A 13,537-nucleotide genomic window follows, 5' to 3' on the forward strand; every position below is an offset into this window, starting at 1 on the left:
ATGTTTTTTCCCCTTAATCATCTGTTTTACGTTAATCATGTTTTTTTGTACAACTTTGAAAAATCATTTTTATAGAGGAATCATTATTGGGAATTTGCTAGAATCAACATGTGTGCATGACCTGATCGTCAGGGTACAGCTGCAGCACAAACTCAAACTGTTTCTTAGTTGCATTTATAGATTGTAATCTAAAAGAATAATCAGTGGTTGGTGCCAGGCAGTCTCCCAGGCAGCTGGGGCTCTATCCTGCCCATCATCTCACTGTGTGTGAAGCAGAATGTAAAGATACACTGCACTACAATGAGTCACATCTCAAGCCAGCACTCTCAGAGATACGGCTGGCATCCAGCCTGCCTCCCGCTTCCCCAAACCACACACTATTCTGGGCCGTGATTAAGCCTCACACCTCTATCAGCGGGGAAGTGTGGGCAATGTGGGACATGATCATCCTGAACCAACTATGTGGGAGTAGACATGAGAATCTAAAGCAGGAGAAACAGAAAGAGAGAGGGGAAAAGAGCAACCTTTCTTATGACTCACAGCATGTTACTTAAGTTTGTTGTTATGTTGGCTCTGGTTTGGTTTGCAAATGATCTGTAATCTACTGCTTTCTAAATGGCTGTTGAAACATGAGGACACTTGCAAAGTTTATTAAGATGGTGTGATCCTGAAATGTTTGGGTCAACCAAGAGTTGTATGGTTCATCTCAAGTATCATATTGTAAACTTTTAAGAAATTACCTGCTGGGTCCACAATAATGTTTCTTTGAGGGCACAGTTCAACATCATAAACACTGGCTTACAATAAGCAATCAGATATCACATGCATTTACTCTCAAACATACTGAAGTAATCACAAATATTGTGAATACTTATTAGGATTGAATATCTTAATACTTGGCCTGCCTTTGCATGTTTGTGTTAAAGGGATAGTACACCCAAAAGTTAGATTCTGTCATCATATACTACTCACTCTCATTTCATTCCAAAGCTCTATGAAGATATTTTGAAGAATGTTAGCAACAAAACAGTTTCGATTCACATTGACTTCCATTCCATTGCAAAATATACTATGGAAACCAGTTGGAAACAAAACTGGTTGGTTACAATATTCTTAAAAAATATATTATTTTAAGTTCCACAGAAAAAAGAAAGTCATTCAGGTTTAAAATGTCAAATATGCACTAACCCAGCTGTTGGGTTACATTTATTAAATACATTTTTAACCCAAAATTGTGCTGAAACAACCCATCATTGACAGCATTTTTGTTTTGGGGTGAACTACTGTATCATTTTAACTCTCAAAAAGCTACAAAAGCTGTCACTGGGAACTTTATATATATATATAAATATAAATTCAGTGACAAGGGAATTGAATCCAGTTGTGTAAGTGAGTGGTTTGCTTCCAACAGCACTATCAGTTCCTCAAGAAATGTTCCTGTCATTATATTTGGAAATGTTCATGTATGATCACATGTCGGGTATGAATTGACTTTGAAAGCACACCAGATGGCAGTGTAATACAAACACAGAGATAAAAATTCAGAGTATTTATTTATTCTTATCTTAGTTTAAAACTTTATCTTATTTTTCTTTATTTCATTTTGCTTGTTTATTTACTAAGACCACTGATGACAAACATTTAGTATAGAGTAACGGTTCACATCAAGGTCTGTAACTGATATGAGCTTATGAGTCTCTCAGAAGCACACTAATTCAAGTCCTATGACATTATCAGGGGTGCAAAGTGCTTGAGTAGGCTAATTATTTAATAATAATTAAAAGAGTGTACCCCATAACACTTTTTTGAGTTGAGTAACGTTTTTTTTTCTTCATTAACACAAAAATCGGAGCTATTGATAAGATATTAAAAAATGTAATTAAACATTGCTCTAATTTTCCTTACAGTAGGCTATAATATCACTTTTCTTACACCTTTGGGCATATATGTGAATTGCTGCGTGTAGACGCTTGTTTATGTTTATCTTTTAGAATCAGATATGAAGTACATATGAAGTACATATTTTATTCCGTTTCACTTCGATGTGGTGTCAGTTGTCTTCGGAAGTGTTGTGAAGGGTTAACAGAAGTTCATTACATCACCGGCTAAACACAATAAGAACGGCCATCTTTACCCTCTGTTACAAATGCCACTCCAGAAAAGAAAGAAAACAAATGTCCTGTCGGGATTTTGTTGAATTCTTGATGTGTCATCAATGGGAACACATTAAATTCTGAAGCCAAAAACACGGTAAGATATTTATCCAGTTTTATTATCTATAAAATATATCATAACTGCCGAGCAAGTGAATGACACTCCAGTCATTGCAATACATTGAAAGTGACACTTTATATATTAAATATCTGCGTGGTAATTCAAAAATAATGAGTCATAAATGTAACTCTTATGTAACAATCTGTTATATGGATGTTTTTTTCTGATATATTTGCTGTTAGAACAGTGTCACTTTAGAGTAATTTTAGGGAATGTTTAGAAGCACTATTACATTGGTAATAGTAGCGTTAGTTCACTGTTATAGAAAGTTCAAGTGACGTCATCATTTTATTAATGTGCGAATATGTAGGCTATATGTATTTATGTATGTAATATGAATAATATGGGTTTTCTGGTCATATTATTGTAAACTTATTGTATGAATATTAAATAAAACATTTAAATGAAATCCTAATGTTCATTCTACGTACATTTACATATAAATAATATAGCCTACGTCTAAATGTTAATTTTAAATCTCCTCTCATCTCATGCCTATCGTGAAATATACAAGTTGAATATTTTATATTTCTACAAGCTCTTTAAATGTAACTGATTCGATCACTCTTAACTTTCTTGTTACATTAATTATACATTTTAAATGGGCTATAAATAATTACAATTTTATTTGTGTCAGTATTAAAGCATAGAGTTAAATATTTATATTAACTGAATTTGATGTTTTCTTATATTTCCACTATTCCCATTTTACATTTGAGAGTAACAGAGAGCCTCCCCCAACCCCCATTAAACCTCTACATTTACACTTGAATTAAATTTTGATTGATTGCATGGGTATCTTACACTGGTTTCCATACATGTACAACGCAAACATTCAAGGATAATTCTAACAAAATAAATGTGCAAGTTATTTTAGATAAATGCATTTGTGTGTGTTGCTCCAATTCAATAGGTGTGAGGTCACAGAGTGCATTTTGAGTCGAGGATTTGTTACCATAAACAAGTGAAGCAGTCTTGATAGTTCATTAAAATGTTGTTAAGCATGCACACACTCATGGCTTTATGGGTGTGTCTGCAAGGCAGCATTGTTGAGTGTTCCCATGCAGCGACCTTTAGCTTCAGTGTGATTTGTGTGGAGGTGTGGTGCCTGAAGCACTCCCAGTGTTTACTGCCACAGGCCTGAATAATTATTCTCTACTGCAGGTAGAAAGAGTTTCAATAAGCCGGCTTTATGCCTAAATATAGTCTCAACCATAAGCCACCCTTTCTTGTAGTATTGAATACATTCATATTCACTAAATTCAGTTTGTCCTTTAGACCAACAATGTCTCTGTCCACTTACAGTATGCACTGTTATTGTGTTTCTGTTTATTTGCCATCATTGTAGTCAAGAAGAGCATGACAACCATCCAGGACTGGATGAACCAGCTTGTTATTACTGATATTTATTTAAGCTTGTCATATTAATGGAAATATGTCAGGCAAACCAGACAGAGTTGTCAAAAATAGTGAATGTGTGTTATGATTTAAGAATAATATTTGCAAGCAGCTCTTAAACGGCAGAACCACGTGTTTTAATTGTTTATCCATGCCATTTAGCCTGCATTGCATCAAATGGCAACTTATTTTCACAGCTTCTCTATTCACGTTTTTTGGATTTTATCTAATGATACTGATCAAATATTATAATCTGAACAACATAGTCTTAATATATTAATATAGCTCATGCTATGGACGTTGACTTGAAAAATAAAGCATTCTTTATTGATGACAGGCTGAATCTTTCCCACCGCAGGTGTCAGTTCACCAAAGTGTATTTCACATACATAAGTCTTTCCTCAAACATTGTGCACTGAAAAGATGAATGGTGAGGACTGTTCCCTGTCTGTGAATCGATTTAAAGGAATTCTGACTTTGTGTAAAATTACGACCCGTGTTTTGATACTACCTTCCATCATTTGGTCAATGTCCACATGTCTACAGTTAAGACAGGATCTTTAGACTGCAGCTGTGCTCAAACAGGAACTTGAAAGCTGTAGGTCCTGGTATTTATAGTAGTTGTAAGCATGAGGTGTCCCTGGTGGTCTGGACATTGTTTTCTTAGTGTGCCGCGTCGCCTGTTTGACTTCAAGTTTGCGGCCTCAAAGTTGTTATCGTTAAATGTTATCATCGGGTAAATGTTATTTGGTGCATTTGAACTAGTTTGGAAAGTTAAAAGTTCACAAACAAGAATGAGGTCATTGCTTTAGTAGATATCATTGTTCCTGGCTTTTTTTAGTTCATATTTCAAACGGATGCCTGATGGAAAGAGAATTGGGGCAAATAACTGTTCTGCACTCTCTGATCACATGACACAATCACATTCCGCTGAGATGTCATGTGATGCGACCTCACAGGCTTTGATGCTGATGAACCAGATTCATATCCATGCTCAGGTGTCCTTAGATCAAAAGCCTTCGACATAATTAGTAAGTCAGCACTGCCAACCAAAATTTAAGCCTCTCAAATGGTCAAAGAACTTGTGTGGGATGCGTTCTGATAAAGTTGCATGAAATGACTTGCTGGGTTGCACAGGTATTCCTGTTCTCTCTGAACCACCATATATTACAGAATGGAAAAGTGTGGTTAGCATGTATCGTTACATTTTTAAAAATATTTTCTGCTAAATCAAAACCATGTGGGGAAACCTAATGCAGAAGCATGCAGGGGGTAAAAACAGAAAACAGAAAATGGTGTCATAAAAGTACCCTCATGACTGAGTGTCAAGGTCAAGAATTTTCTTAAATTATTAGATGTTTTTATTGCACGACAGGGTTCAGGTTGGAAATTGTTATGTGGTTTGGTTATACTACATGGAATTTTACAATCATGTAATTCAAACCTTTGATGAAAATGTAAATCTTATAATAATGTGGTAAAATATGAAAATGAAATATAAAGATGTTTGTTTTCACAACCACATGAAAACCAGCATGAATACACAGAGTAGGCACATGGATTTTAAAAAGATTTGTCTCATTATTTATCTTGAACACTATTTTGTTATTGACCCAGCTGTCATTGTTCCAGTTTGTCTTTGAGTCGGAGCCATAGCATGATGTATGGTCTTGATATGTTTGTTTACCCAAAAAGAACACTATGAAACCACTTATTTCATCACTCTGGCCATTTTACAATATGATCAACAAGCTTATGTCATTGTTTGCCACATTGCTGCTTGATGAAAGTGGTCAGCTATCATAAATCAGACTGCCAAACATCTGCTGTTCTTTCAGGTTTGTGGTAATGTAAGGTCACAGTGAAACCTGAAACTAATTGGGTTGAATGATGAGAAATAGATTCTGAGACGTAACTGTATGGTCACGTTGTAACCAGAGAGTCAGCTTTTAAAACGAATTACAGTAAATCCTTGATGAGCATTACTTTTGGTGCATTGATTTAAATTCAGGCTAATAGACCGCATCAGTTAAAAGCAGGATATTTTCTGGTTTATTGATCCCTCGCTACTGACTCGCTGTGCTGGGCCAATGGCATGAGGGGAAGTGGGAGCCTTGTGTGCCGTGTCCAGGGACAGCCTCTTGGGAATCAGCTGGCTTTCTGGGAAAGTTAAAATGTGGGATCATTTTTGGGAATGGTGAAGGAATTTCACCCTTCTCTTTCCTTTCCTCACTTGAGCGGGTCTCACAGTGTTTTCTTTGTGCTGACTCCTGATGCCTGCGTTCTCCGCGCGCACATGGAAAAGCGTTGGAGGGGTTTCTTTTTTATTTCTGATGCTTATTCTGGCTGGTCTCGCAGCTATTTTTAGCAGCACAGCTGACCCCTTCCATTTTACTGTGATTGAGTCATTCAGTGTTTGTGTGAAGAGAAGTTCTCAGTGTGTAATAATGCAGTAATATGGCCATAATGTGTCCCGCCAAACTCCACTTGGATTGGTGTTTGGACTTTACAGAACAACTGTTAACTATTTTAAATAAACACAACTGAATAACAAAAACAAATTTCAAAATAACAAACTCCATTAAGAGACTTCAGACTTCAATACTACTTAGTTTTTGCCTGGATTTGAGTCCAGACTAGTTGCTGAAAGTAAGAGCTAGTGTAAAGATTTGGGGCTGACAGATTTCACAGAAAATTGTGTAGCTTATGGTGGACTCATGTTTTAGTTTTTCTCTTCATGTTCATACTTTAGTTTTATCCAGAGATATCATATCAGAGAATATTTTGAGCTTGTTTGAGAACACATATTGTTTTCATTTGCAACAGGCCACATGTTCTATGTGACTTTGCTGTGTTTGGGAAAACCTGAATGTTAAGTTTTTCTCTGAAATCATTTACAAAACGTGTCATGTTTATGATGTCTAGGGCCACATTTACTGACAGCTCACACCAGCGCAAACCCTGACAGATTTTATCCAAGACATGCAGTGAAAAATTAGCAATAAAAAGGCACGGAGACCATTATATTTGTGGCTGCATATACAGTTGTTAGAGTTTCTCTTTCAGATACAAAATTAATGGGAAAAGAAGATTTAAATAAATCATACAGTAGGTATTTCTAAGCTTTGCATCTGTCAGTTAACTGACATTTAATTTTGCATCATTATTTTAATCACGTTTTAAGCCATTTTGTGCTTGACATGGCTGTGATAGTTGCTCATTTGTGCTAGTCATTATGGAAATGAGCTGCATCTTTGTCCTTTAATTTGCACATTGTCAGTAGATGACCAACAGAACTTTCCACTCCCATCGCAATCCCTTTTTTTCCATTCTTTAAATTATGAAAAGAATGCTTTATTAAGTCTATTACAATGTGTGATCTATATGAGTTCTAGTTTAACCACACTGTCCCTCCATAAGGAGACTAAAGTTGTTTACACTGAGTTCTCAGTCATGCACGTCTTCACTTCCTATTCTAGGTGGAGTGAAAATGCATCCCAATGCAAAAAATCCAGTGAACCGACCATTGAGTTTACTCAATGACACACTGCGGTTCAATGATGTCCCCATTTGGCCTGAGTTTTCTCTTCAAAGTCAGACATGTAATACTGTTTGAGGTTTCGAAACTGTGCTAGACTAAGATGAATTGTCATAGTGTCACTAGAGGGGCTTACTGCTGATCCTTATCGAGAAAACAGCCGGAAAGTCTTTAAACTCAGCTGAATAAGATTGAGAGCGGGGAATCGGAGTAGGCAAGAAAGCCAACCAAGGCTTAGTCAAGTCATCGGGGCTTGTATATCTGGAAGAGTTAAGACATTCATCAAACTGTTGTTTTTAATTTGCACAAGATAACAAGATCACAGTGTTCACTGAGTCACTTCATTTCTCTGCTTTCCATTGTAAGTGGTTGGGAACTCAACAAGTATGTCCTCAAGTACACATATTTAGGATTCTTTTATACATTCATTAAAGAATTCAAAAGTAATAGATGGAAGATTAAACTGGTGTATATTTCTGCAAGTTTTTTTTTTTTTTTTTTTTTAGTAATACTAAGTGTGATTAATTTTCAAACATACAGATACAAACATACAGTTTTTGGTTTGGATACTGCATTTTAAGTTTAGACGTGTGGCTTCTGATAGTGTGAGAAAAAAACAATTGCAAAATATCAGATGTGCAACAGAGAGCAACACAGCTGAATGTTTGTCTTGTTGTTCTTTAATGAATATTAATGCTCTTGTTTGCGGAGGTGGTGTTTGAGGCTAGACTCTCAGATTGTTTTCCATATCTCTTGATGGCCTCTTCTGTGGAGTGGCACCCATCCATAAATATCCGTCATCCTATTGTTTAGCAATTAATCAGCGCAGAAGTAGATTAGCATTTCCACAGCAACTGCATTGATAAGATGCAAACCACCCTTCCCTTGTCCCCTTTTTCACATGCTGTTTTGCAACCAGATGAGGTGCAAGGTTTCTGCTTTCACCTATGGAAAACTACCATAAAACTGCTACTGGGAAGATTTATGTAGCTTGAACTGGTTGTTCTGTTTCATCTAATGACAGAATTTGATTTCTGTTTCAGAGGCATCATGACCTAGTAATCTTCATAAGGAGCACTGCAGCACAAATCATCCTTCTCCTTTGGCAGGTAAATCATATTCAGGTACTGATTAGAGTTAAAGTTATATATATATATATATATATATATATATATATATATATATATATATATATATATATATATATATATATATATAGTATGCATGTGTATGTGTGTGTATATAATGCTTGCGTGTGTGTATGTGAATTTATATATATATATATATATATATATATATACTGTATATATATATGTGTATGTGTGTGTGTGTGTGTGTGTGTATATATATATATATATATATATATATATATATATATATATATATATATATATATATATATATATATATATATATATAATTATTATTATTATTAATATTTTTTTATATGATTATTGAAGGATAGAAACTAGATAACAAGGTTTTATGGTAGGCAAAAAAGTAATATGCCAAATGTTATTTTACTGAGGTTATCTTTTGTACGCTCTACCACTAAAGTGCTCCACATCACGTCAGCATTGTATTAATGTCACAAGAGCTTCTTATTTATGGCGGCTATTCTAGAAACTAGACTTCTCTAGATAACCCTACAGTGGGTGGAGGATGTTTTGAACATTTGTGCCAAGTCAACACCAACCTGTAATCACTCATTGGCTGTTGTGAGACTCGTGGCTTCAGAACAAAAGCATGTACCCATAGGGATGTAAGGCAAGAGACTTGAGGCTATCCAGACAGACTCAGTCAGGGTAGAATAAGCAGATACCGCAGTTTTGCCAAACTCCACTATGTCTTCAGCTTGGCATGGTTGGACAGAACAGCCGAGTGCAGGATTAGTCTTAGACAGCTATGCATTTTTTTAAAAGCATTTTTTTAAAAACTGAAATATTCCCAGACCCAGAAACACATTGCAACTGAAATATTCCCAGACCCAGAAACACATGAAGGTGAGTAATTAATGACAGAATTTTTTTTTTTTTTGTCAACTATCCCTTTATTAATATATATCTAGAGTTGCTGGAGTCATTATTTTATAACCTTGTATTCTTGACTTGGAAATGCTAGAAATAATTTAATTGAGAAATATCAGTTCAGCATACCAGTATTGGTATGTTTTATTTTTTATTTATTTTTTTAATAGACGAAAATTGTAAACATGAATCTTTAACCACAGGGCAGGTCAGTGTACATTTTAGTTATGGCCATTTAACTTGGTTAAATGACTAGTATCCATCACTAGACTATATAACTTTTAGCATAACTACATACATACATGTATTTCTAATATGTTGATCATAAATTTGCGTTGTGACATGTTTTGAATTCTGTGTGTCTTGTACTTTGTGGAGCCCTGTGGTCCTTTAAAATGTTTGTTTGGTAAATCTCCATGTCTGAACCATGAAATGTGGTTACATATATTTTCCAGCGCAGTACATTGCAAAATTAGATTAAGCAGATATTATAGACAAAGTTGTCCTAAGTGTACCAAGATGTAAAGCATATGTCAGAATAACACATTAAACAGCTGGGCCAGACGTGCTGCCTGGATATACTCCCAGATAACTTGTCTTGGATTAGAGTATGACTTATACAACTTGCACTTTTAAACATCAGCGTAAGGATTTAAGAGCTTTCTTTATAGGTTAACTGGGAGGACCGTAATTCTTATTTGATTAAATACATTGGAGAGGATAGTTGAAGGTTGGGTTTGGCTGGTCAGATTTCGATCAAGCTATTCAAGGAAGCTCTGTGAAATAAGAGTGTTTCTTAAGTTTATTATCAGCAGTTTACAACAAAACATAGCAGTGTGATACAAATGGATACATTAACCTTTGAGCTGCATTTCTGGCCCATTTAAAGTTTATTCACAATCAACCACATACAAGTAAATTAGTTTTGCCACCACACCCCAACAACAACGTTCAGCTCCATTAGGGCTTTCTAATGTTTATACGGGCTGCTAAACGCTTGAAAGCCTTTTCTCTCTCACTTTCTCTCTCTCTCTCTCTCTCTCTCTCTCTCACTCTCTGGCAGACTGTAGTTCGAGATTCCCACTAGTCGTCTGTACTGTTGTGGTAGTTTCCAGGGAGAGACCTTTGCCTCTCCCCCCCAGGAGATATGGAGCCCCAGGAGAGTCTGGGAGTGGAGGGCGACTCGGGTGTGCTGGGGGTGCTGGTGCCGAGCCCACGGAGTGAAGCGGTGACCCATGACCTGGAGGAATTGTCTCTGCAGCCCACTCAGAACCTTCCACCCATTAAAGAGCGCAAGAATGGTGAGTGAGCCCATTTAATCAGGCCCTTGGGCCATAACTCTGCTCCCAAGCTCCTATTTCCTCCTCATCCATTAAACTACCGCCCAGATTTGACACTGAGAAAATAAGGCCTGCCAAAAGGTTGAGAAATTTGTTTGCGGTAAGACGTGGGGAATTACACAGAATTGCATACGAATGCCAACATGTAATCATGTCTTAAGTGCTCCCTTTAACCCTTTCCAAAGTGTTCTTGGCTCACGTTAGGGTGCACAACTGCTAAACGAATGTGGTAGATTTTGCGTCAAATATGATTGCCGAAATCTCAGATATAGAGGATTCTTAGGCTTGCAGTCATGTTTTGGTTTTTGTTTGGCTATAACTCAAAGGAGCAGTTGATCATTCAAAAATAATCTTTATTTTTACTCTTTATACACCTTCATTATGTTCCAAAGCTCTATTGATTTTCTTTTTCTTTGTGGAACACAAAAGATGGATTTTTGTAGAATATCTTGGGCCACTTGGAGTAAAGAAAAGAAATGTAAAGAAAAGTACATTTCTGGACAATACTAATAAGCTGGTTATTTTCATACTATGGCTGATAACATATAAATGGCAGACGTTAGAATTCGTAACTTTTTTGTCTAGTGATGCACAATAATTTTGCAAATCAAAATAATCATCCAAAACAGAAAGGAAATAATTTGGTTACACATATCTAAAAAAATCCAATCGTAATGAATGAACACTTCTCAGATGACTTGTTAGACTGTGTCAGTGTCTATTTCATGCACAAAACATGGATGAACTACAACAGGTTAAAAAAAGGCAGCAGCATGAATCCAATTGATTGTGACCAAAAAAGATGGATAGAATAGCAATATGTACAATTTGTTTAGCTGAAATATCAAAGAGTCAGCTTATTGTTGAAGAACATTACTATGATTGGTTTATTTTATCGCTGAAGAAATATACTCTGAATAGAATAAATAGAAGCAAATGTAAATACTAAAACTTTGGATGGGTTAAATGCAGAGCATGAATTCGCTGGTAAATAATTATTTATTGACTTAGTTACATGTTCAGCCTAAGTTAGGGTACTTTATTAACTACACGTAGATTATTTAGTCAAGTAGCATATGGATGTCATGTCATAAACATTTGTAATATGAATGACTTTGTATTCAACATGATACAGTTTAATAAAAATGATGTAAGTTACTAATTATTATGCTTCCATTTCCTTAGTTTCTCAAACAGCAGCAAAAATGAGCAAAGGACATTTAAAGTACATCATCACTGTATTCAGACTAGGGCAAGTTTATGAACTTTAAGACTTTATAATCAGTGAAGGCTATCTATACTTGTACGATGTCAATCTTTATACTTACATCGCACCAACATCTGCACTTTGTTGTTTATAATGAGAGAATTTAGAGATCAGAATTCAGTCAGCGAGCAAGCTCTCAACAAAACTCTGGTGGTTTCAGCGATGACTCATCTGCTTTAATTGGCCATTGATTCATAAACTCAACAACGCGTGTGATTGGTTATAACACCAACACCATAAAACATGTATAAAGACATATGATGGAACAAATAAGCCTTAATATTAATGAGATATAAAAATACTAGTCTGATGATAATAATAATCGTCTTTGTTGTCAAAGGCATCAGCCACAGGCAATATCTCTGACTATCATCGATACACAATACTATCGTCTATGAACAAATCGTTCTTTTGTTATTTTTGGTCAATCCATTTATCAGTTAATAAACCAATTAATCATGTCCCATTTATTATTATTATTGCATAGAAAACAGCAATTTTTGTGCTCCAAGGAATAAGGGCAGTCAAAAGGTTTGTATTGACGTGAAATTGAGTAAACGGTGACAGTTTTTTCATTTTTTTTACATTTGCTGCTTTGATGTTGACGTCGAATTGTTTGAGTGCTGGTCACTCTGATGGTATTGTCTTTTCTTCTGTCTGGCTTTCACAATCCTGGCCCTGGTTTCATTCTGGAAATGTTTTTACTGTGGTATGGACCCAAATGGCAGTGAACCTTTCCGTACTGCAAGTTGACATCTATCCGACCGCAGAAAGAGTTCATGTCTCATCCCTACGGACATCCTTGCCCTTGAGAAAAGTCAGTGTGTCCTCGGGCTGCTGGATAATTTATTGCAGAAAGGAAAGTAACACAGACTCCACAGGCATGCGTGTATTTCAGATCCCACTACATGATTTTCTTCATCTCAAACTGGATCAGTCAGCAGTTTATCAGACTTGTTGCCTTTAAATAGACATGAAACTGTGTTTCTTTAGACACTTCAATAATTAACACAACTGTAGAATTAGCCTGTTTATTTGCCGCCTTTGCCTGGAGTTATTTAAATCCAGTGCTGGTTACAACTCTTGTAAGATATATCTTGTCAAATATCTTGTAAGATATTTTGAAAAATGCAAGCAACATTGCAAATTCAGTTAGTGTTTCCAATTTCTTGATGTGCATAAAAGTTGCCAAGGATCTCTGGTTTTTAGTGCAAGAGGTTTTAATAATATATTTATTTGAAATAATTAGATTGGGTTGATGTGGTGTCTTTTTTACTTGTTTAATTGTTATACTATATTATATTTTGTATCAAAGATTTGTGGTTATGGCCAAGGTGCTCTACTTGATCACTAGATACATAGATACTGTTATATATATATATATTATATATATATATATATATTTATATATATATATATATATATATATATATATATATAATATATATGTGTGTATATGTATGTTCTGTGTGGTGTGTGTGTGTGGTTGTGTTTATTTGGAGTATTTTTTAATTGCACAATCCACATTTCTTAATTATCACTGTTAATAAGGATCGCATTGATCTCTATTTATAACATCAGTCTTTAAATTAAGATATTTAAAGTTTCCATGAAGTATACTTGCAGTAGTTCCACTTTAGCACAATCAAATATACTTGAGTCATCTATAGTTGGACCTGTGCACTATATATAC

At 35.4% G+C, this 13,537-nt stretch overlaps 1 long non-coding RNA gene across 1 annotated transcript; it reads left to right on the plus strand.

Moving 5' to 3' along the window:
• The first annotated feature begins 2,123 nt into the window (after window positions 1–2,123).
• Window positions 2,124–10,647, plus strand: LOC113080952 (uncharacterized). Its single transcript, XR_003282050.1, has 3 exons — window positions 2,124–2,250; window positions 8,254–8,319; window positions 10,301–10,647. It is a non-coding gene; the product is annotated as an uncharacterized LOC113080952 (long non-coding RNA).
• The last annotated feature ends 2,890 nt before the right edge of the window (window positions 10,648–13,537 follow it).

Source organism: Carassius auratus, unplaced genomic scaffold, assembly GCF_003368295.1.
Source record: "Carassius auratus strain Wakin unplaced genomic scaffold, ASM336829v1 scaf_tig00032640, whole genome shotgun sequence".
Taxonomy (NCBI): Eukaryota; Metazoa; Chordata; class Actinopteri; order Cypriniformes; family Cyprinidae; genus Carassius; species Carassius auratus.